General features: G+C 44.4%; 1 protein-coding gene across 3 annotated transcripts in view; it reads left to right on the plus strand.

The window, feature by feature from the left end:
- The window catches only part of NLRC5 (NLR family CARD domain containing 5), a 336,749-nt gene that overhangs the window by 119,352 nt on the left and 196,200 nt on the right, over positions 1-21,197 (plus strand). The window lies entirely within an intron of this gene.

A 21,197-nucleotide genomic window follows, 5' to 3' on the forward strand; every position in this document is an offset into this window, starting at 1 on the left:
TAGGAAAAGGAGATACATGGCAGTGACTTTAAGCCAGATAACTAGAGATTAAGGTGCTGGGGGGTGGGGGGGTTGGGGCCCTGGGGTGCCTCTTAGTCTAATAGCAATTAGTGTGTGACGGCTGAGGTGGGAGGGATGGAGGGGCACACTTTGGTGTCTCAGCCTTGGGTGCTGGACGACCTTGTCCCGACTGCGTATAAATACAGCATATTATTATTTACTAGCCAACCCGCGTCGTAGCATACGCCGCATCTATCTATCTAATAGAGTACGTGCCTCAACCTTGAAGCAAGAAGAAGTAGGCTTTCCATGAGAAAATGTATGCGTGCTCAAACACCAAGTTTAACCCTAGATCTGGTCAGTGTAGATAAGAGAAAAAGAAAAAACCCGCAGGGTACCAGGAGCCCTTATGGTGTGTTATCCTCAAGTAAGGAAGTTAGGATAAAAGAATAAATATACTCACAAGTATAGGTTGCTGTAAGGCAACCACTTGTACGGGCGTGTGGGGGAGTCCCGTCCCCACTCGGTCTTTGTGATCGCTGGTCGCTGCTCCTTAGAAAAAAGCTTCGCTTCTCATAGGTCACGAAGAACCCCACAAGTGGGGTAATACAGGATCGTTTTCCAACAGGAATAGGAGGCGCCCGTGTGGTGTATTGGGTGTTCTCTTCATACAAAGAGACTCCACTCGATAAAAAGTTACGACGGTTTATTTTAGCACAATAGACAACGCGTTTCGCGGTCCAAGCCGCTTCCTCAGGTCAATTACAGGTGCTTTTTTAAAAAAAAAAAAAACAAATAAATGAAATCACAAGGAGTATATAAGACATGAATACGACATGAAAACGTCAATACAGACATATAATAAAAATATGTGACATATATAAGTTACAATAAAAATATGATATATATAAGTTATAGCCACGAACCATTAGGCTCTATGGGAAGCGGTCCTCAGTCGTGGCAGTTGTGCCATAAAAACACATATGATAATAGTAACAAGAAAATATTTCAAATAATTGGCATAAGATATTATAACAGGTGTGATGGATCTGGGTCAAAGAATTAAGGTGTATATGTGAATGGGGTCCATATCTATAATGGGATGGAGTGTAACTGATGTACTCCGTAGTACGGTGCACGGTGTCCGGTGTGTAGCAGATGTACTCCGTAGTAAGGGTATACTGCGAGGCGGAGGGGGGAGGTAGTGAGGGAGTGGACTGGTACTGTGGGCCGAGACCTGGGAGGAGAGGAGAGTCTAAGTGCCAGTTGTAGGCTATCGGTTCCTAGTGTTGGGAGGGATCCAGTTATGGAGAGCCTATAAATTATGGGTATAAGGAACAGTTCCTCGTGTAGGTAGAGTCCAGCTAGAGCTGTCATACGAGTACCAGTAGGTGTGTGGGCCCCCAAGATTAAAAGGAACCTGATGTATCTGTGGTGGACCCGGAGGGGATATATGGTGAGTGTGGAGATCGCTAGAACCCAAGTTAAATTATCGTCTGCTAATGGGTTCTCTGTGTAAGAACCTCAGGGATATTATCGTGGTGTCAGAAATAATGATGAAGGTTGTAGGGGCCAGGTGGGGACCCTGTGTGTGTACACAGAGGGTCTCTTACCTTGAATCGGGATCCGGAAAGCCAGAGCGCCAAGCCGAGTGCTCTGCTGGGAGAGATTTAAATGATGTGTATTGCGGAAGTGAATTAGGCCGCGCGGGGGGGCGTGGGTAGAGCGGGGACCTATCGGACAGGTTGGGGGGCGGGGTCTAGGTCCATACCTCAAGCCGATTGGTGTGTGGCTAGGGGATGGAGCGCCGTGCGTGTCACAACTCGCCTTCATCGCAAGTATGCGGGGCTGCTGGGAATGAGAGTCAGTGTGGGAACTGGGGGCAGGGCGCATGCGCTGAGCTCCTGGGTCGCCATGTTGGACTGTGGCAGGCCTGGCAGAGTGGCGGCTCTACGTCAATGTGACAACTCTGCTGGGTGTGGGCTCTACGTCGGGGCTGGGGGCAGGACGCATGCGGTAACATCCTAGGTCGCCATGTATGTCTATGGCAGGCCTGGCGATGTGACGAGGGGAGCAATGGGATGCCAGAGGGAAGAGAATAGCTACTCCTAAACAGTCTGGGATGCCCATGGATATATAGCTAATTATTATGGCTCCACGTACTGAGAGACAATGTAAGCCAGGGACATGTGGGGTGAGCGAAGTTGATTAAAAATAGCATGAAAACTTTAACATAGATAACCAATAATATGAAGGTTTTAACAAGGATAGCAGCTGTTTTACAATTATGTATATTCCATATATATAGGAGATTTTTTGGAGTTTATAGACGAGTCTACACATATATAAACAGATACACATATGCGGACAGATATATAGTCCAAAGGATAGAGTAACAAGTATTGTTCCAAGTAAGTTCCAAAGGCTACATGGTCAGTCGGATCTGCTAAACTACTGCCCTCTCATGGACGGATAGGGAACTGTATTATGAGCTAATGTTACATCTCGTGATTGTTTAGTTTAAATAGAATTATCATGAACCATTAGTACAGAGACTATAATCTTGCGACTACATGTGTTCCACATGTTGGAAACCTTATTGGGTCTTGGAAGCTCCTATTCTTAATTTTCTTCCATCTGGCGGTAAAGGAGAAAAGACTTATTGGTGTATGTATGAATGTAGTAAGGGGGCTTGGAATGTGTTGCAGCAAGGGGAGCGGGAAGGGGGGTGGGGGGGGGGTTGAAGAGGGGGGGGGGGGAGAGGGAGGGGGAGGGGGGAAGGTGGGGGTGGGACGGGGGAGAGAGAGGCAGGAGAGGGGAAGATGGGGAAGGGGGAGTAGGGGGGGGGGGAGGGTATAAGGAGGAGGAGGAGGTGCCCGTTGTGGGAATTATGTTATAGGTTGTGGGGAGGGTATAGAGAGGTGGAGGAAGAGCCCGTTGTGGGAATTATGTTATAGATTGGGCTCGAGGCAGATATTTAGCCCCTCTGGATGCAGTGTCCTGAGTTTGAAGACCCAGTACATCTCTCGTGCTCTGAGTCTTTCTTTCCTGTTTGGAATATCTGGGGGTATGTACTCGATCGGGCAAACTTTTATTCCTTTGTGATCTTGATTGTGTGTTTCCTTGCAGTGTCTTGATAATCCGTGTTTGGTGAACCCCTTATTGATGTTTCGCCGATGTTGTCCCCATCTTTCTTTCAGTTGTTGTGTGGTTCGCCCTATGTATTGCAGGCCACATTCGCATGTGAGTAGGTAGATGATATAGTCTGATGAGCAGTCCATCCTATGTGTGATGTTATAGGTATCGCCTGTAACTGTAGACTCAAAAGTCTTCTGATGGTTGTGTATCCTCTGGCAGCATAGGCACCTTTTTTGTTTACATTTCAGAACTCCTGGATTCTCTTGTTCTCTAGGGAACTCTTTTCGTTTGGTGTTTTTCAGTTTGCTAGGGGCCAATTCATTTTTTAGGGTTTTTGCCCTTCTGAAAATGCAGTGAGGTTGCTCATCTATTTCTTTCTTTAAGTATGGATCGTCTTTTAGTAAGGGCCAATGTTTGTTTAGGATCTTTCTCACAGATGTGTGATTGTTGGCAAACTTCGTAATGAAGTTGGTTTGATTCTGGATCCTTTTATTATCTGTCGGTTTTTCCTTTTCTGCTAGGAGTGAAGATCTCTCTGCATTCCTCACTCTCTTCCTGGCAGCTGTGATTAGTTTTGTCGGAAAGTTTTTTTCCCTGAATTTGTTTGTGAGCACTTTTGCCTGTGTATCAAAGGATTTTAGGTCGGTACAGTTCTTGCGGATCCTTAGGAATTGCCCAAACGGAATATTATTTTTCCACGGCTTATGGTGATTGCTCTTATAATTAATGTATGCATTCGAATCTACAGTTTTGAAGTGGTTCATGGATTTTATTTGATCGTTTTCTGTAAATAGAGTTACATCTAGATATGCGATCTTTTTCTCGTCATAGTTTGAGGTGAAAGAGATTCCCCAATCGTTATTATTCAGGTAGTTGACAAAGTTGTTGATTGATGCTATGTCGCCTTTCCAAATCAGGATCAGATCGTCTATATATCTTCTGTAGTATACGATATTGGGTGTGAAAGGGTTTTCTTGCTCAATTAGTAGGAGTTCCAGGAGGCCCATTGTCAAATTTGCATAGCTTGGAGCCATGCTTGAACCCATAGCTGTTCCCCGTTTCTGTATATATATAGTGTCCATGAATGTGAAATAATTGTGAGTTAGTATTAACTTGATACTTTCAATGAGGAAGATTTTTTGTTTCCATGGGATTTTTTCGTTCATCGTCAGAAAATACCATACTGCTTTTAGGCCGATTTTATGGTGTATGTTGGAGTAAAGTGCAGACACGTCCAGGGTTAGCCACTTGTAGTCGGTTGCCCAGGGTGTTTCTGTCAGTTCTCTTAATAGTTGCGTGGAATCTTTTAGGAAGGAGGGAAGTTCTCTTACCATTTGTTGTAGGTGGTGATCTATTAATTCTGACAGATGTGATGATAATGAGTTAATGCCGGCTATAATTGGCCTGCCTGGTGGGTTGGTAATAGATTTGTGGATTTTTGGTAAGTGATAGAAATGAGCTACTGTTGGATCCTGTATGAGTATAAAGTCTTTTTCTGATTTGTTGACAATTCCTTCTTCGAGTGCATCCATCACTAGTTTTTTCAGTTCCTTCTTGTAGTTCTCAGTGGGGTCTTGCTCTAGGATACCGTAGTATTCACTGTCCTCTAGGATCCTCTCTGCTTCTGTGATATATTCCACTCTATTCATCACTACGATTCCTCCCCCCTTATCCGCTGGTTTCACGATAATTGTGGTGTTGTTCTTTAGGTTTTTGATCGCTTGTTGCTCTTGCCTAGTCAAATTAGATATGGGGCTTTTTTCATCTAGTTTTCTAAAGTCTTCTAAGACCTGATTATAGAAGCCCTCTATGTGGGGTCCTCTATACATGGTTGGATAAAAATTTGATTTGTTTTTGAGTTGAGTGTGTATGTATTTTTCCATTTTTAATTCTTCTGGGTTGTAGACGAAGTTCGGTGTATCGTCATTGTTTAGGATTATCGGTAATTCTCCATTGGTGTTATAGTCCTTCGGTTTTTGACCCTTAGATTTTTTTAGGGTCGAAATATCTTTTTAAGGTCAGTTTACGGGTGAATTGGTTCAAATCTATAAACAGGTCATATAAGTTTGCTTGTTTGGTGGGGCAAAAGGAGAGGCCTCTGCCCAGGACGGCTTTCTCGGCTTTGTTCAATATGTGAGAAGATAAATTAAAGATAGATTTAGTATCAGCGGATTCTTCCTTGTTAGTCATCATTCTTTGTTTAACTTTTCTTCCTCCTCTTTTCCCCCTCTTTCTCGGTTTTCCATATTTTCTCCCGGTGGTTTCCGTGGTGAGGAGTTTATCGGGGGTGCTAGATGGGTTATGGGGTAAGGTATTATTGGTCTCAACGGTGTATTTCCAGACGATAATTTAACTTGGGTTCTAGCGATCTCCACACTCACCATATATCCCCTCCGGGTCCACCACAGATACATCAGGTTCCTTTTAATCTTGGGGGCCCACACACCTACTGGTACTCGTATGACAGCTCTAGCTGGACTCTACCTACACGAGGAACTGTTCCTTATACCCATAATTTATAGGCTCTCCATAACTGGATCCCTCCCAACACTAGGAACCGATAGCCTACAACTGGCACTTAGACTCTCCTCTCCTCCCAGGCCTCGGCCCACAGTACCAGTCCACTCCCTACCTCCCCCCCCCCCCCCTCCGCCTCGCAGTATACCCTTACTACGGAGTACATCTGCTACACACCGGACACCGTGCACCGTACTACGGAGTACATCAGTTACACTCCATCCCATTATAGATATGGACCCCATTCACATATACACCTTAATTCTTTGACCCAGATCCATCACACCTGTTATAATATCTTATGCCAATTATTTGAAATATTTTCTTGTTACTATTATCATATGTGTTTTTATGGCACAACTGCCACGACTGAGGACCGCTTCCCATAGAGCCTAATGGTTCGTGGCTATAACTTATATATATCATATTTTTATTGTAACTTATATATGTCACATATTTTTATTATATGTCTGTATTGACGTTTTCATGTCGTATTCATGTCTTATATACTCCTTGTGATTTCATTTATTTGTTTTTTTTTTTTTTTAAAAAGCACCTGTAATTGACCTGAGGAAGCGGCTTGGACCGCGAAACGCGTTGTCTATTGTGCTAAAATAAACCGTCGTAACTTTTTATCGAGTGGAGTCTCTTTGTATGAAGAGAACACCCAATACACCACACGGGCGCCTCCTATTCCTGTTGGAAAACGAAGTTTAACCCTAGCAAGTCTGGCTTTGCAAATCCGGCCTAATTGGCTATTCATGAGGCAATGCTCATGCAAATATGCATTTGCTTTCGCATGCCAAACTATGCAGGGTCAAAAAACCAATACTGCAAAGTGCTCTCTCGCTGCCTGGGAACCACAGCGGCACCCCGGAGTGGGAGGCTGGGTGGCGCAGCCGCCCCCCCCCCCCCCCCCCACCACCACAAGCGTGGCCAGCGCTGGGGAGAGCCGTCAGCACCCACCTCCTAATATTAAAAACAGCCACTTACCTTAACGTCCATTGGGTTCTGCTACATGCGCATTAATTTTCTCATGGAAAGCATTTTGTGCAGTTTGTATCCTTTGGAGGCAGGTGGTGGATGGCTTGCTCCGGTGGTGTGAACCGTGGAGTGAGTGCGCCTGTCCTTCCCCCCCCCCCCTCTGGAGTGCTGTATGTGAGCCAGCCCTGAGCTCTAAAGCTCGGGGTGACCCATGCTTCTCTCCTTTCTCATGTGGTGCCTCCAAATTAATGCGCATGTAGCAGAACGCAATGGACGTTAAGGAAAGTGCCTGTTTTTAATATTGGGAGGTGGGTGCAGACGGCTCTCCCCGGCGCTGGCCACACTTGGGGGGGGGGGGGGTGTCTTCCACGCCACCCAGCCTCCCCCTCCGGGGTGCCGCTGTGGTTTCCAGGCAGTGAGAGAGCCTGGGACCCTGCGGTCCCCCCAGTTGTATAAAAAGGGGGCATTGGGAATCCTCCCCGTGGCGCTCCTGGAGGCCTGGAGCACACCAAAAACTGCTAGCAGATCCGCAAAATGCTAGCAGATTTTGAAACGCTTTTTCTTATTTTTCTGTAGCATTTCACCTAGCATTTTGCGGTTTTGTAAAGCGTTTTTGGTGTAGTAGATTTCATATATTGTTACAGTAAAGCTGTTACTGAACAGCTTCTGTAACAAAAACGCCTGCAAAACCGCTCTGAACTGCCGTTTTTCAGAGCGGTTTGCGCTTTTCCTATACTTTACATTGGAGGCAGGAACGCCTCTGCAATCCAAAAAATGCCTCACCTCGGGAGTATGTGTTTCAGCAAAACGCCTCCCGCTCTGGTGTGCACCAGCCCATTGAAATACATTACCCAAGAGTATCCGCAGCCGCAAGTGGATCGCAAAACGCTGCCGAACCGCTCTGGTGTGCACAAAGCCGGATAGTGCTAATGTAGCATGTAGCAGGGTGACTGCTTTGTGGTATTGGTTTGTGCATGCATTTGCATGAGCATTGCCTCATGAATAGCCAATTAGGCCGGATTTGCAATGTCAGACTTGCTAGGGTAAGGCCTCTTTTCCATGGACTGTGAATCGGCAGTGAAATGGCTCTCAAACTCTCACAACTGCTCACTGCTGCCTGGTAACTGCTCACTGCTGCCTGGTAACTGCTTGCTGCTGCCTGGTAACTGCTTGCTGCTGCCTGGTAACTGCTTGCTGCTGCCTGGTAACTGCTTGCTGCTGCCTGGTAACTGCTTGCTGTTGCCTGGTAACTGCTTGCTGCTGCCTGATAACTGCTTGCTGCTGCCTGGTAACTGCTTGCTGCTGCCTGGTATCTGCTCACTGATGCCTGGTAACTGCTTGCTGCTGCCTGGTAACTGCTTGTTGCTGCCTGGTAACTGCTTGTTGCTGCCTGGTATCTGCTCACTGCTGCCTGGTAACTGCTTGCTGCTGCCTGGTAACTGCTTGTTGCTGCCTGGTATCTGCTCACTGCTGCCTGGTAACTGCTTGCTGCTGCCTGGTAACTGCTTGCTGCTGCCTGGTAACTGCTTGCTGCTGCCTGGTAACTGCTTGCTGCTGCCTGGTAACTGCTCACTGCTGCCTGGTAACTGCTTGCTGCTGCCTGGTAACTGCTCACTGCTGACTGATAACTGCTTGCTGCTGCCTGGTATCTGCTCACTGCTGCCTGGTAACTGCTTGTTGCTGCCTGGTATCTGCTCACTGCTGCCTGGTAACTGCTTGCTGCTGCCTGGTAACTGCTTGCTGCTGCCTGGTAACTGCTCACTGCTGCCTGGTAACTGCTTGCTGCTGCCTGGTAACTGCTTGTTGCTGCCTGGTATCTGCTCACTGCTGCCTGGTAACTGCTTGCTGCTGCCTGGTAACTGCTCACTGCTGACTGATAACTGCTTGCTGCTGCCTGGTAACTGCTTGTTGCTGCCTGGTATCTGCTCACTGCTGCCTGGTAACTGCTTGCTGAGCACACAGCTCAACAGTCCGTGGAAAAGAGGCCTTAAACTTGGTGTTTGAGCATGCATAAATGTTCTCATGCAAAGTACTTCTTCTTCTTGTTTGAAGGTTGAGGCACTTAGTCTATTATATATATAGATTGTATTTATAAAGCACCTACATATTACGGAGCAGTGGACAGTAAATAAGGTTACAGGCAATAATATAGGGGTGACAGACAACACACTGCAGGTAATAAGCAATAAGATACACAAGAGAATAGCATATATGTGGAATTTCTTCTTCGTGTTCATTGCATGGCAATACAAGTAAAAGCACGTCGGTGGAGAGTGAGGGCGCATAGATGAAAAAAAAAACAAAAAACATATATATGCGCCCTCGCTCTGCACGGCTGGAAATAAGGTTATCTGTTTTATCGACCTGAGGAAGTGGGCTGTGTCCCGTGAAACGCGTTGTCTACAGTACAATCATTTTTTAATAAAGACTCCCTTGTTCCACCTATGAGAGTCTTCTTCTGGAGGTAAGAGACCTCCGTTACCAATTTTACTACCATTGTATACATTTGGGCGCCTCCACCGACGAGCTTTTACTTGTGTATCCAACACCTCTCTGAGGTGCCATCCCTACCACTGGGCGACACAGCCGACCAGGGTACAGGACCATAGGAGGAGAGCGACCACCCAGATCCAGAGGGTCCGGGCTACCGAGCGGAAACGGTCTTTTTCTGCACGCCGATACGGTGGTTGCAGGACTGCAACCCACCTTTGTGAGTATATATTATTGACAATTCTGTTCCTCCAAATTTTCCTAACGATACTACACCATAAGGGCTCGCCGTCTCACCTTTTCCACAGGGCGAGGAAAAGTCCCCTTGCTAAAGGGGCACCCCAGACCGACACAGATATAATTGCATTGCAATGCAAATGTTGTTCTTGACTGCTTTACATTGCATTATGTGTATGTTATTAAGCAACACAATGCAACCCCCATTGTGAAACTAAGTGTTTTGAAAATAATTGTGGGCAATAAGTGGCAGAAGTCATATTTACATACTTGTGATCGCCACATTTTAGACTGCCAAATAGCACTTTCCACTTTGAAAATGGAGAACACTGTTTAGTAAGCCAGCACCTATTCAGTAAGGCATTCTTGGGTGAGATTCCCTTACACTGCTGCTGTATGCTGAATGTGCTCTAGTTGCTGCCTCGCAAGTGCTTTGAGTCCAACAGGAAAAAAAGCGCTTTTTTTCTCAGGGTTAATACTCACCTGCACGGCTGTATTTCATTATACAGGTGATTGCGCCCCCTCCCTTTCAAAACTCTACAGAAACTCTGCCCACCCCCACCTATGCTGCCACGGTATTGGCAACACAGGTTAGCTAAAGAGCTTTGGAAGACCAGAAAAATGGCTGTGACTGCATTGCTAAGGAGGGGTGGCAGAGCATCACATTTGTAATGGAATACAGGCGAGCAGGTAAGTAACTTTAAGATGCCATTGGTCCTGCAACATTAACCACTTCTGGTTCCTGGACGTGAGTCTCGTGTTCAAACTAGCTACTCGCTACTCTAAAGGTTCACGGGACGTGAGACTCAAGTCTAGCACTAAAGGCCGCCCCCGCGCATGCATGTGCTATAACTAATCAGTCACGTAAAAATAGGAGAAAAAAATTATATTTTAATTCAAAGGGACAGTAAGCCATTAATTAGTTTTGTCCTTAATATTCTTGAACACCTGTAATGGCTGCCACCCATAGCGATCGGATCAGAATCAGAATCGTTTATTTTGCCAAGCATAACAGGGTTATGCCCGGAATTGGATTTGGCACAATACATAGCTCAAGAGGAAGACATATGTAATAGGTTCACATGCATGCAAAAGACATCAAGCAGAGGGACAACAATAACCGTTTACATGGATCGAACATGACGTGACATAACAGATCATCTTGTGGTTCCTGTATGCACACAAGATAGCTAAAGGACCAGTCTTACAAGTTAGTCAGTCCTGGGTCGTGGACAAAGTGAATGGCAGAGTCACAGCTCAGACTGTGGCTCGCTGAGGGAGGTGGGAGTGCAGATGGGAGTATTTGGAGGGAGTTTAGGAGCCTGACAGCCGAGGGGAAAAATGAGTTCTTGTGTCTCGCGGTCTTTGTTGAGATGGCCCGAAGCCTCCTGCCCAATGGGAGCAGATTGAAGTAGCTGTTGCCTGGGTGGGAAAGGTCATTTGCAATCCTCAGTGCCCTAGATAGCAGCCCTGTGTTGTATAGGTGGGCAAGTGGGGGCAGGGTTCTCCCAATGATCCTCTCTGCCGACTTGATGACCCTTAGTAGTTTGTACTTGTCGCTGTCTGTGGCGCCAGCATGCCAGACCAAGATTGAAGAGCAGAGAATCGATTCAATGGTGGCTGAGTAGAAGTTTGTAAGAATCTCCTGGGCCATGCCAAATTTGGCGTAGGAAGAAAAGTCTCTGCTGGGCTTTCCGCTGGGTAACAGTGATGATGGCACTCCAGCTGCGGTCACTGGAGATGGTATTGCCCAGAAGACAAGCGCATGGTACTCTTGCAACCTCCATGCCTTCGATGAAAATGGGAGGAGGGGTGGAAGCATACTTCCTGAAATCTATGATCAGCTCCACAGTTTATGCAGTGTTTAGCACTAGACCGTTCTCCCTACACCACTGGCAGATTCTCTCCACCTGCTGACAGTACTCCTGGACATTATCCTTGGTGACCAGGCCGACAATGGTGGTGTCATCAGCGAACTTGATGACCATAATGGAGTCTGCCACAGATCTGCAGTTGTTCGTGTATAGAGAGAACAACAGTGGTGACAGGATACAGCCCTGTGGTGCCCCAGTGTTTGTTGTCATTACTTTTGAGTGGATATCGCCCAGCTTGACAACTTGTGTCCTGTTGGTGAGAAAGTCCGTGATCCACAGGCGTAGGCCAGGATGGACACCAAGTGCAGTTAGATCGGATGCAATTACTAGGGCGACAGCTCAGGGACCCAACGCCATATAGATGCATCAAAATGTTGTTGCCTAGCAATGTATCTATACAACATTGGGGTCCACAAACTGTGCACCCTAGCGATTACATGCAATCGATACAGACGCACAGGCTAGAAATAATGGTACACTACATGCCAAACTAGTGATGAAATATGACATTTATGGTATTGTTTTAACTAGGACAAGCCAAGTAATGTATTTTGAGGTGTTTTACAATTGTGCCACCTGTCATGTAAAAATTAGGGGGGAAACATGAAAAAAATGCATAACTTTAGCGTTTACACTTAATTTTCCTCGATAAAGTGTCTGTGAATTTAAAAAAATACTTGGAAAAAAATATTACCTAAAGAAAGCCTAGTTTGGCCTAAAAAAACCAATATATGTATCACTTTGATGTCTTAGGTAATACAAAGATATTGCTGTATCAATAGTGATATGCCAAAATTGTCAGGAACCTTAAAGGGTAAAAACCCCGAAACCTGAAGTGGTTAAGGCAGAGCCTGATAAGACTGCATCTAACTTTTATTTGGTACTCTTTAACCAAAATACACATTTTTAAGGAGTGATTACAGGGACTGGGGGGAACAAGGAGACTCAGGAGAGGAATGGACAATGCATGGATCCAGGATGAACCTCTGCGCTTACCTTAGGTAGCTTTGCCTCGGGTAAGCAATCCTTTAAGCAGTTTCAGTTTAGGTGCACTTTATGTACACTACCCTTTATGGTTATAGCTAAAGTACAATACAATAATAATACAATAACATTTGTAAAGCGCTTTTCTCCCATAGGGCTCAAAGCGCATAGCTGTGTCTCAGATTAATACAGGGTTTCAGGCTGGGTTGTGTTACAGAGGAGATAGTCAGATGTTCATGAATGCCAGACTGAAAAGGTAGGTTTTCAGTTTAGACTTAAATGCTTCCAGGGATGGGGCTGTCCTGATTGGGTGTGGCAGGGAGTTCCAAAGTGTAGGGGCAGCATGACAAAAGGCTCTGTCTCCAAAGGTTTTGAGGTGGACTCTGGGGGTGACCAAGGTGTTACGTCCTTTTGATCTAAGATTGTGGGGGGTGTGATGTAGTTGCAACAAGTCCTTCAGGTATCCAGGGCCCAGATTGTGCAAGGATTTGAATGTCAGTAAGCCAATCTTAAACAGAATTCTCCATTTTATCGGTAGCCAGTGGAGTGAGCTCAGGGTTGGTGTTATGTGGCAATGGCGGGGTTGGCTCGTTAACAGCCTTGCGGCGGTATTCTGTACTAATTGCAGGCGGCGTAAGTCTTTCTTATGCAGGCCTGTGTAGAGGACGTTGCAGTAGTCTAACCTTGATGTGACGAAGGCATGAACTAGGGTTGGAAGATCCTTTGAAGGAATTAGGTGTTTAATCCTTGCAATATTCCTTAGGTGAAAGAAGGAATGTTTCACAACAGCTGAGATTTGATTCCTGAAGCTTAATTTCCCATCAATCAGTACTCCCAGGCTGCGCACACAGTCTGAGTTGTTCAGGTCTGAGCTCCCTATCCTTAGCGGTGTTGGTTGAGACTGGAGCTGCTTTGCTGTTGAGCCCTGGCCCTCGATAACAAGAACCTCAGTTTTGTCAGCATTAAGTTTTAGCCAATTATTATTCATCCACTCCTGAAGCTCAGCTAAGCATGCGTTTATTTGTGGAGTAGGGTCTGTGACATCAGGTTTGAATGACAAATATAGCTGGGTGTCATCAGCATAGCAATGATATGTCAGGCCATGTTTTTGTATGATTTCTCCAAGTGGCAGCATGTATATGGTGAACAGTAAAGGGGATAATATTGCGCCCTGAGGTACACCGTATTTTAGTGGTACAGGGTTGGAGAGGAAGGGCCCTAAGGCTACCCTTTGTGTTCTGCCAGCCAGGAAGGAGTTGAACCACCGGAGAACAATGCCATCTATGCCACAGTACTCTTGTAGCCTGTTGAGTAAGATTTCATGATCGACTGTGTCAAAAGCCGCTGAGAGGTCGAGCAAAATCAGGATGGAACATTGACCCTTGTCTCTTGCAATGAGCAGATCATTGCAAATCCAAAGTACTGTGTTGTTTTCAGACAGTGGGAAAGTACCAGAACTACCCGACGCAGTATTTACAGTTTAAGAAATAAAAGCTTTAACAAGATGCTGTTACTAGACAAAAAATCCACTAATGATCAAAATGAAGTATTTTTTTTAGTGAGTTTGAAATTAAAAAATAAAATAAAATACTGAAATAATGAAACACATCCACATTAAAAAGAGAACATACTTCTATTGTATATAATATATACTGGTAGTGCTAGTTCAGTGAATTTACTCAACATGAATACAGTAATATAGCTCATTAAAGAGAGCTTGACAATCAGTTACTGATTCCAGGTGGGAAAAGGGTACATTGAGTAAATACAGTATGCACCAAGCTATATTATTTCAAGGCAATATTTTGACTTGTAAAGACCCAGATTGTACATAAACAGTATAAAGTTTTTATAAAGTGGCTACTCACCCTTCAGAACAGTTAGGTAAAGCTTTATTAACCACTTCAGTACCGACATATAAAACCTCCTTAAAGGACCTTTGTCGCGAAAATCTTAAAATTTAAAATACATGTAAACATATGCAAATAAGAAATATGTTTCTTCCAGAGTAAAATGAGCCATAAATTACCTTTCTCCTATGTTGCTGTCACTTACAGTAAGTAGTAGAAATCTGACATTACTGACAGATTTTGGACAAGCCCATCTTCTCATGGGGGGGTTCTCAGGGTTTTCTTTATTTTTAAAAGCACTTAGTGAATGGCAGTTGCTCCGTCCAAATGCCAAAAAAGTGTGCAGCAAGTAGGGAGGCTGGCCAGCATCTTTGTATAAATATTTTTCAGGGAATGTCTTTATAAATAATAAAAACCATGCTGAGAATCCCCCATGAAGAGATGGACTAACCCAAAACCGGGTAATGTAAGATTTCTACTACCTACTGTAAGTGACAGCAACAATAGGAGGAAAGTAATGTATGGCTCATTTTACTCTGGAAGAAATGTACTTCTTATTTGTATGTGTTTTAAATTTTAAGATTTTCACGGCAGTTCCTCTTTAAAGAGAACCTGTACTGAGTAAAAATATTTAAAATAAACACATGAGGTAACTTCAAATGAACATTACATAGTTACCTTGCCATCAGTTCCTCTCAGAAGATCACCATTTTCTTCTGACAATGATCCCTTCCAGTTCTGACAATATTTTGTCAGATCTGAAATATATCAGTTGATGTCAGTAAAATATCAGTTGCTGTCAGTTATAGCTGAGAGGAAAACTGATGTACCAGGTAATGTCCATGTTTCCCTATGGCTCAAGTGGGCATAGCCGGCCTTTGACCTGAGCGACTGGAGCGGTCGCTCAGAGCGCCGTCTTCCAAGGGGGCACCTATAGCTGGTTGCCTATACTGAGGGCACCTACCCCTGATTTCCTATACTGGGGGCACCTATAGCTGGCTACCTTTACTGAAGGCACCAACACCTGGCTTTCTATACTGGAGGCACCTACACCTGGCTACCTATACTGGAGGCACCTACACCTGGCTACTTGTGGTGGCGCTATGGAGACCTTCAACTGACTTCCTATACAAGGGGGCACCTATGCTTGTCAACCTATGTTGAGGGCACCTACACATGAGACTGAGACATGAGACTTTACTGGGGGCACCTATACCTGGTTACCTATCTATACTGAGTCGGAGAGCATTTTGGAGGGGGCGCACTGCAGCTATAATGCCTGGTGCAAATAGTCAGTGCTGTGCTATCATTCTAAATGGGGTGAGGGGGGGTGCCACTAACTGTCCTACTGATTGTTTTTATTAATATTTCTGAAAGGTTCTAGTCTTCATTTTTAAGTGTATTCGGGATAATGGACTCTTTCCATCCATTCATGGTTATTAATAGTATTTTTCTGTTAGACATATGTGATGCGTCATGGAGATCTGAGCATTTGGCGTGATGTGTCACAACGTCAAAAAGGTTGGGAACCACTGTCCTAGGAGATATCCCAGGAGAAAAGGTGAATTGCATATGGGCCTGTGTGTGTGTGTGCGCGCACACAAAGAAGATAAAGGGGGGGCACAAAAATCAGGTTTCGCTCAGGGCGCTGTGAAACCTAAGGCCGGCCCTGCAAGTGGGCGATGTTACAGTTTAACTGTGTGCTGACCAGAAAGCTGTTATGGGGTAATGGCCATTTTCAAAATGGAGGACGGAAAATTCACTTGATCACTGAACAAACAGGACGCGGTACAGGAAAAAGACACTGAGGAGTAGACTACATGGAAGGTAAGTATGACTTGTGTATGCTTATTTTGACTTCTAATTTTCAGTTCAGGTTTTCTTTAACCTATTTTGGTTTCTGGACGTAGAAACTACGTCCAGAAACCATGCGCGCTACCGCACGCTCCCACGGCCGATCGTGCGCGTGCACGCGCACTCCCAGCCGCGGATTCGGTAGCCACGGAATCAATGCATCGGGCTATGGTGCCCGATCACTGATCCCTCTCCCCCGCTGAAAAAGCGACAGCTTCTCTCGGAAGCTGTGCTTTTTCTGGCCATTGCCTCCCCACTGCGTCACTCTAAGCGTGTGTTACGCTTAGAGTGACGTCATGTAAACAAACTCATGGCCGCCATCTTGTGGCCAAAAAGTAAAACTACAACTAAAAGTAAAAAAAAATGAAAACAACACACAATTACATTATAAAACTATAGTTTACATCCCACCCTCCCAAAAATACCCAAATAAAATCTTTTAATATAAAAAAAAAAAACATTACAATAAAAAAAAACATGTAAATATTTACCTAAGGGTCTAAATTTTTTAACCACTTCACCACTGAGGGGTTTTACCCCCTGACCACCAGAGCAATTTTCACCTTTCAGCGCTCCTTCCATTCATTCGTCTATAACTTTATTATTACTTATCTCAATGAAATGAACTATATCTTGTTTTTTTCGCCACCCCTTAGGCTTTCTTTAGGTAGGACATTATGCCAAGAATTATTTTATTCTAAATGTGTTTTAATGGGGAAATAGGAAAAAATGTGGGAAAAAATTATTATTTTTCAGTTTTCGGCCATTATAGTTTTTAAATAAAGCATGCTACTGTAATTAAAACCCATGAAATGTATTAACCCATTTGTCCCGGTTATAAAACCATTTAAATTATGTCCCTATCACAATGTTTGGCGACAATATTTTATTTGGAAATAAAGGTGCATTTTTTTCAGTTTTGCATCCATCCCTAATTACAAGCCCGCAGTTTATAAAGTAACAGTGTTATACCCTCTTTACATAAATATTTAAAAAGTTCAGTCCCTAAGCTAACTATTTATGTTTTTTTTTTATTGTATTTTTTTTTTTAATTACAAAAAAAAAAAAAAAATTGGGGAGTGTGGGAGGTAATGAGTTAATTTATTGTGTAAATGTAATGTTTAAATATGTAAAATGCTTTTAGGGTGTAGTTTACTATTTGGCCACAAGATGGCCACAGAGTGTTTGTTTACATGCGACCTGTAAGCGTCCGGAAGGACGCTTACAGGAAGCAGTAGGAGGCTGGGAGACTCACAATGATCTCGCTGTTTCCGAAAGAAGCAGCAGATCATTGCGGGGGCTAGATCAACGAACGGGAATGGATTTTCCCGTTCATTGATCTCCGGGCGAGCGGGCGGCGGCGTGCACGAGCGGCGGGTGCGCGCGCACGAGCGGCGGGAGCGCGGACAGCGGCGGTAGCGTGGAAGGTACGGATTTCTCCGTCCCTGTTTTTTTAGGGGGGAAAAAAGGGGCGGAGAAATTCGTACCGCTGGGGGTAAAGTGGTTAAATATCAATGTAAAGATGAAATATTTCTATATTTTTTTTATTTTAAACTTGTAAATAGTGATAGATGCAAAACGGAAAAAATGCACCTTTATTTCCAAAACGGAAAATTGAATACTTACCTAACGGTAATTTTCCTTTCCTGTCGAATGCCATGTCAGCATACTGTGGGTTAACCCCGCCCCTTCACCAATCAGGACTGGTAACTAAAAAACTTCCACCCCAGCCATGGCTCCCTGCTTTTGTTACTATGTCCTCTAAGAAGACTGAAGCTGGGTGGGTATCCCGTATGCTGACATGGCATTCGACAGGAAAGGAAAATTACCGTTAGGTAAGTATTCAATTTTCCGTTTTCCTGTCAAATCCATGTCAGCATACTGTGGGATTTATCTATATGTACAAAAGATGGGTGGGACCAAAGTATGCTGCTGAAATAATATTAGTCTTTAATTCGACATAAAGCATTATAAGGTATACATACACAATTATTCTCACATATGTATATATATATATATATATATATATATATATATATACTTGTATATTTCTATATCTATATCTTCTATTCCTCTAGTGTGCATCTGCATATATGCTATGTCAACATTATTTTATATTCACATGTCCTTTATGACTGCTGAAGCGAGGATTTTTTTACCAAACTCCACTGTAGTTGATGCTGCTGGGTTTACCCGGTAATGGGTAATAAATGTGCTGGTAGACGACCAATTTGCCGCTCTACATATGGTGTCCGCCGAGACTCCTGCGTGCGCTGCCCAGGATGCTGAAATTGATCTTGTAGAATGGGCTGTAATTGGTGTCGGTGGAATAGTGTCCATAATATTATATGCCATTTTGATCACTCTAACCAGCCAGCTTGCAATCGTTCTTGTTGTGGCTCCTTTGCCTCTACGATATCCTGTGGGAATAACAAAGAGCCTGTCCGTAGTGCGTATCGATTTTGTTTCCTCCACATACTTCTGCAGTATCTGCGGAATGTTCCATGCAGTAGGTGTGCTGGATTGGGAATCAACAAAAGTTGGAAGACTCCATTCCTGTGCCAGATGGAAGGGTGTCGCCACCTTGGGCATAAACTCCTGATGAGGTTTCAATGTAACCCTGTCTGAAAAAAAAACTGCAAGTATGTAGGTAGGCAGGATAACGCATGGATTTCCGAAACACGTCTTGCTGAGGCTATTGCGATCAAAAAGACGATCTTTATCGTTAGGTTGGTTAAAGTACATACTTCTAGAGGTTCAAAGGGTGGCCTAGACAATCCCTGCAAGACTATTGGTAAGTCCCATTGCGGGTACAAGTTGCGATTAGGAGGTTTAATCTTGTTTACTGCGGCAACGAACTGAGTTATTAAGGGATGTGTTGCCAATTTTTGGCCGATTAGAGCTGATATAGCCGATATCTGCCCTTTGATGGTACGTAGCGCTAAGCCCATTTCCACACCCTTCTGCAAGAACTCCAGTATGTCCGGTATGGATGGAGATTTGTAGTTTTTATTCCTGTCCCTCATGAACTGAGTATATCTTTCCCAAACTTTGTGATAAGTTTTGTTCGTGGACACTGCTCTTGATTTTAACATTGTATTTGTTACTGCTTCTGAACATCCTAGCATTGTCAACTTTTGCCTCTCAGTCTCCAGGCCGTTAAAGCTAATATGCTGGGGTCTGGATGCAGTATCTTCCCCTGAGTCAGCAGATCTGGTGGACACGGTAGTCTCCATGGTTCCCCCAGCGTCAGGTCCCTGAGCATCGTAAACCATGGCCTCCTCGGCCAAAAGGGTAAGATGGCAATAACCGTGACTTTCTCTATTCTGATTCTTCTCAAGAGTCGGTAAATCAAAGGAACTGGAGGGAACACATATGCAAGTTTGTAATTCCACTGTGCCGTTAATGCATCCCAGGCTTGTGCTTGTGGGAACTTGTACCTCGATAGGAAGTGTGGGCATTTTGCGTTGTTCGGGGTTGCCATCAAATCCACTTGAGGCTGACCCCATCTGTGACAAATTTGGTTGAAGATTTCCTGTTTCAACTCCCACTCGTTGTTGTCTAACCATCTGCGACTGAGAGTATCCGCTAGTGTATTCTGCAGTCCCGGTATATGTATCGCTTGTAATGACATTAAGCTCTGTTGCGCCAGTTCCATTATCGGCGTTATTTCCCTGAGAAGTGAACGGCTGCGTGTTCCACCTTAATTGTTCACATAAGCTACTGCTGTAGCATTGTCCATTCTCAGCACCACTGATTCTCCTGTGATGATCTCCCTGAAGTGTAGTAAAGCTCTGTATGCTGCCCTGATCTCTAATACATTTGCCGGGACCCGTCCTGTCGGTGTTCTCCAAACATCCTGGATGAATCTGCTGCCCATATGGGCACCCCAGCCCCACATGCTCGCATCTGTTGTGATGTACAATGGCTTGCTCACTTGAAGTCTGTGGCAATTCTGTAGATTCTTGAGATCTAACCACCATCTGAGTTCCATCTTCATTACATGGAGCAATTGGATCGATTGGCTCATCCGTTCTCCATCCCATTGCTCTAGAAAGTTTTTTTGAAATATTCTTATGTTCCATTTGGCCCATCTCACCATCGGAATTGACGCCGTCAGTGTACCTAAAATTTTCAGACAGTGTCTGGCAGGCAACGTCTGATGTCTCAACACCTCTTCCACTCTCCGAATTATGGTCTGTATCTTCTCTGATGGGAGGCTTATTGTGTTTTCTGATGTATTGATCTGGGCACCTAGATAAATGAGCGTCTGTGTGGACTGTAGGTGGCTCTTCTTTAGATTTATCAACCATCCATATCTCTCCAGTGTGTTCAAAAGCGTTACTTTGTGTCTCAATAATTCGTGTCTTGTGGATGCTATTAGTAAGACGTCGTCGAGATAATGATGTACTTTCAGGTTCTGCTGTCTCAGGAGAGCTATAATTACTACTAAGATTTTTGTAAATGTCCTCGGTGCTGTACATATCCCGAAGGGTAAAACCCGGAATTGGTAATGAGTGCCCCCTACCGTGAATCTTAGGTACTTCTGGAAGTGTCTCGGATAGGTATATGCAGATAAGCGTCTTCTAGATCGACTGATATCAGCCAATCTTGCACCTGTATAGAGGGCACTATCGTCTGCAATGACTCCATTTTGAATCTGCACTGGCGAATATGGACATTTAACCTTCTCAGGTCTAGTACTGGACGAAGATCTCCAGACTTTTTCATTACAAAGAAAAGAGGTGAATAAAAACCTGTGAACATCTCTGCTTTTGGGACTTCTACAATTGCTTGTTTGTGAATGAGCTCTCCTATGTACTGGTTCAATATCTGTAACTTTTCTGTTGCTTTTGGAATTCTTGTTTCTGTAAAGTAATCTGCTGGAGGTTGATCTTTGAATTCCCATGAATGTCCCTTTGTAATGGTGTTTAGTACCCATGAATCCTGTGTTGACTCCGCCCAAACTTGAACATAGTTTTGGGGACGCCCTCCTACTATCCTCAAGTGGGCGGGCCGTATTTCAGAATGACTTAGATGGCTGTGTGTTAGGGGTGGATCTTTGCTTATTATATTTTGAAAGCGAGGATTGTGCCCCCTGCCATTGCCTACGAAAATTTTGAGTTCCTCTGGAGCCTCTGAAGTCTCTAGTTTGTCTTGTTTGAAAAGGTCTTCTGTCATTGGATTGTTTCCTTTTTGGACGTCTATCTTGGGGGAGCAATCCTGACTTACCTCCTGTGACACGAGTAATTGCGGAATCCATCTTGCT

Source organism: Hyperolius riggenbachi, chromosome 11 (genome assembly GCF_040937935.1).
Source record: "Hyperolius riggenbachi isolate aHypRig1 chromosome 11, aHypRig1.pri, whole genome shotgun sequence".
NCBI classification, from domain to species: Eukaryota; Metazoa; Chordata; class Amphibia; order Anura; family Hyperoliidae; genus Hyperolius; species Hyperolius riggenbachi.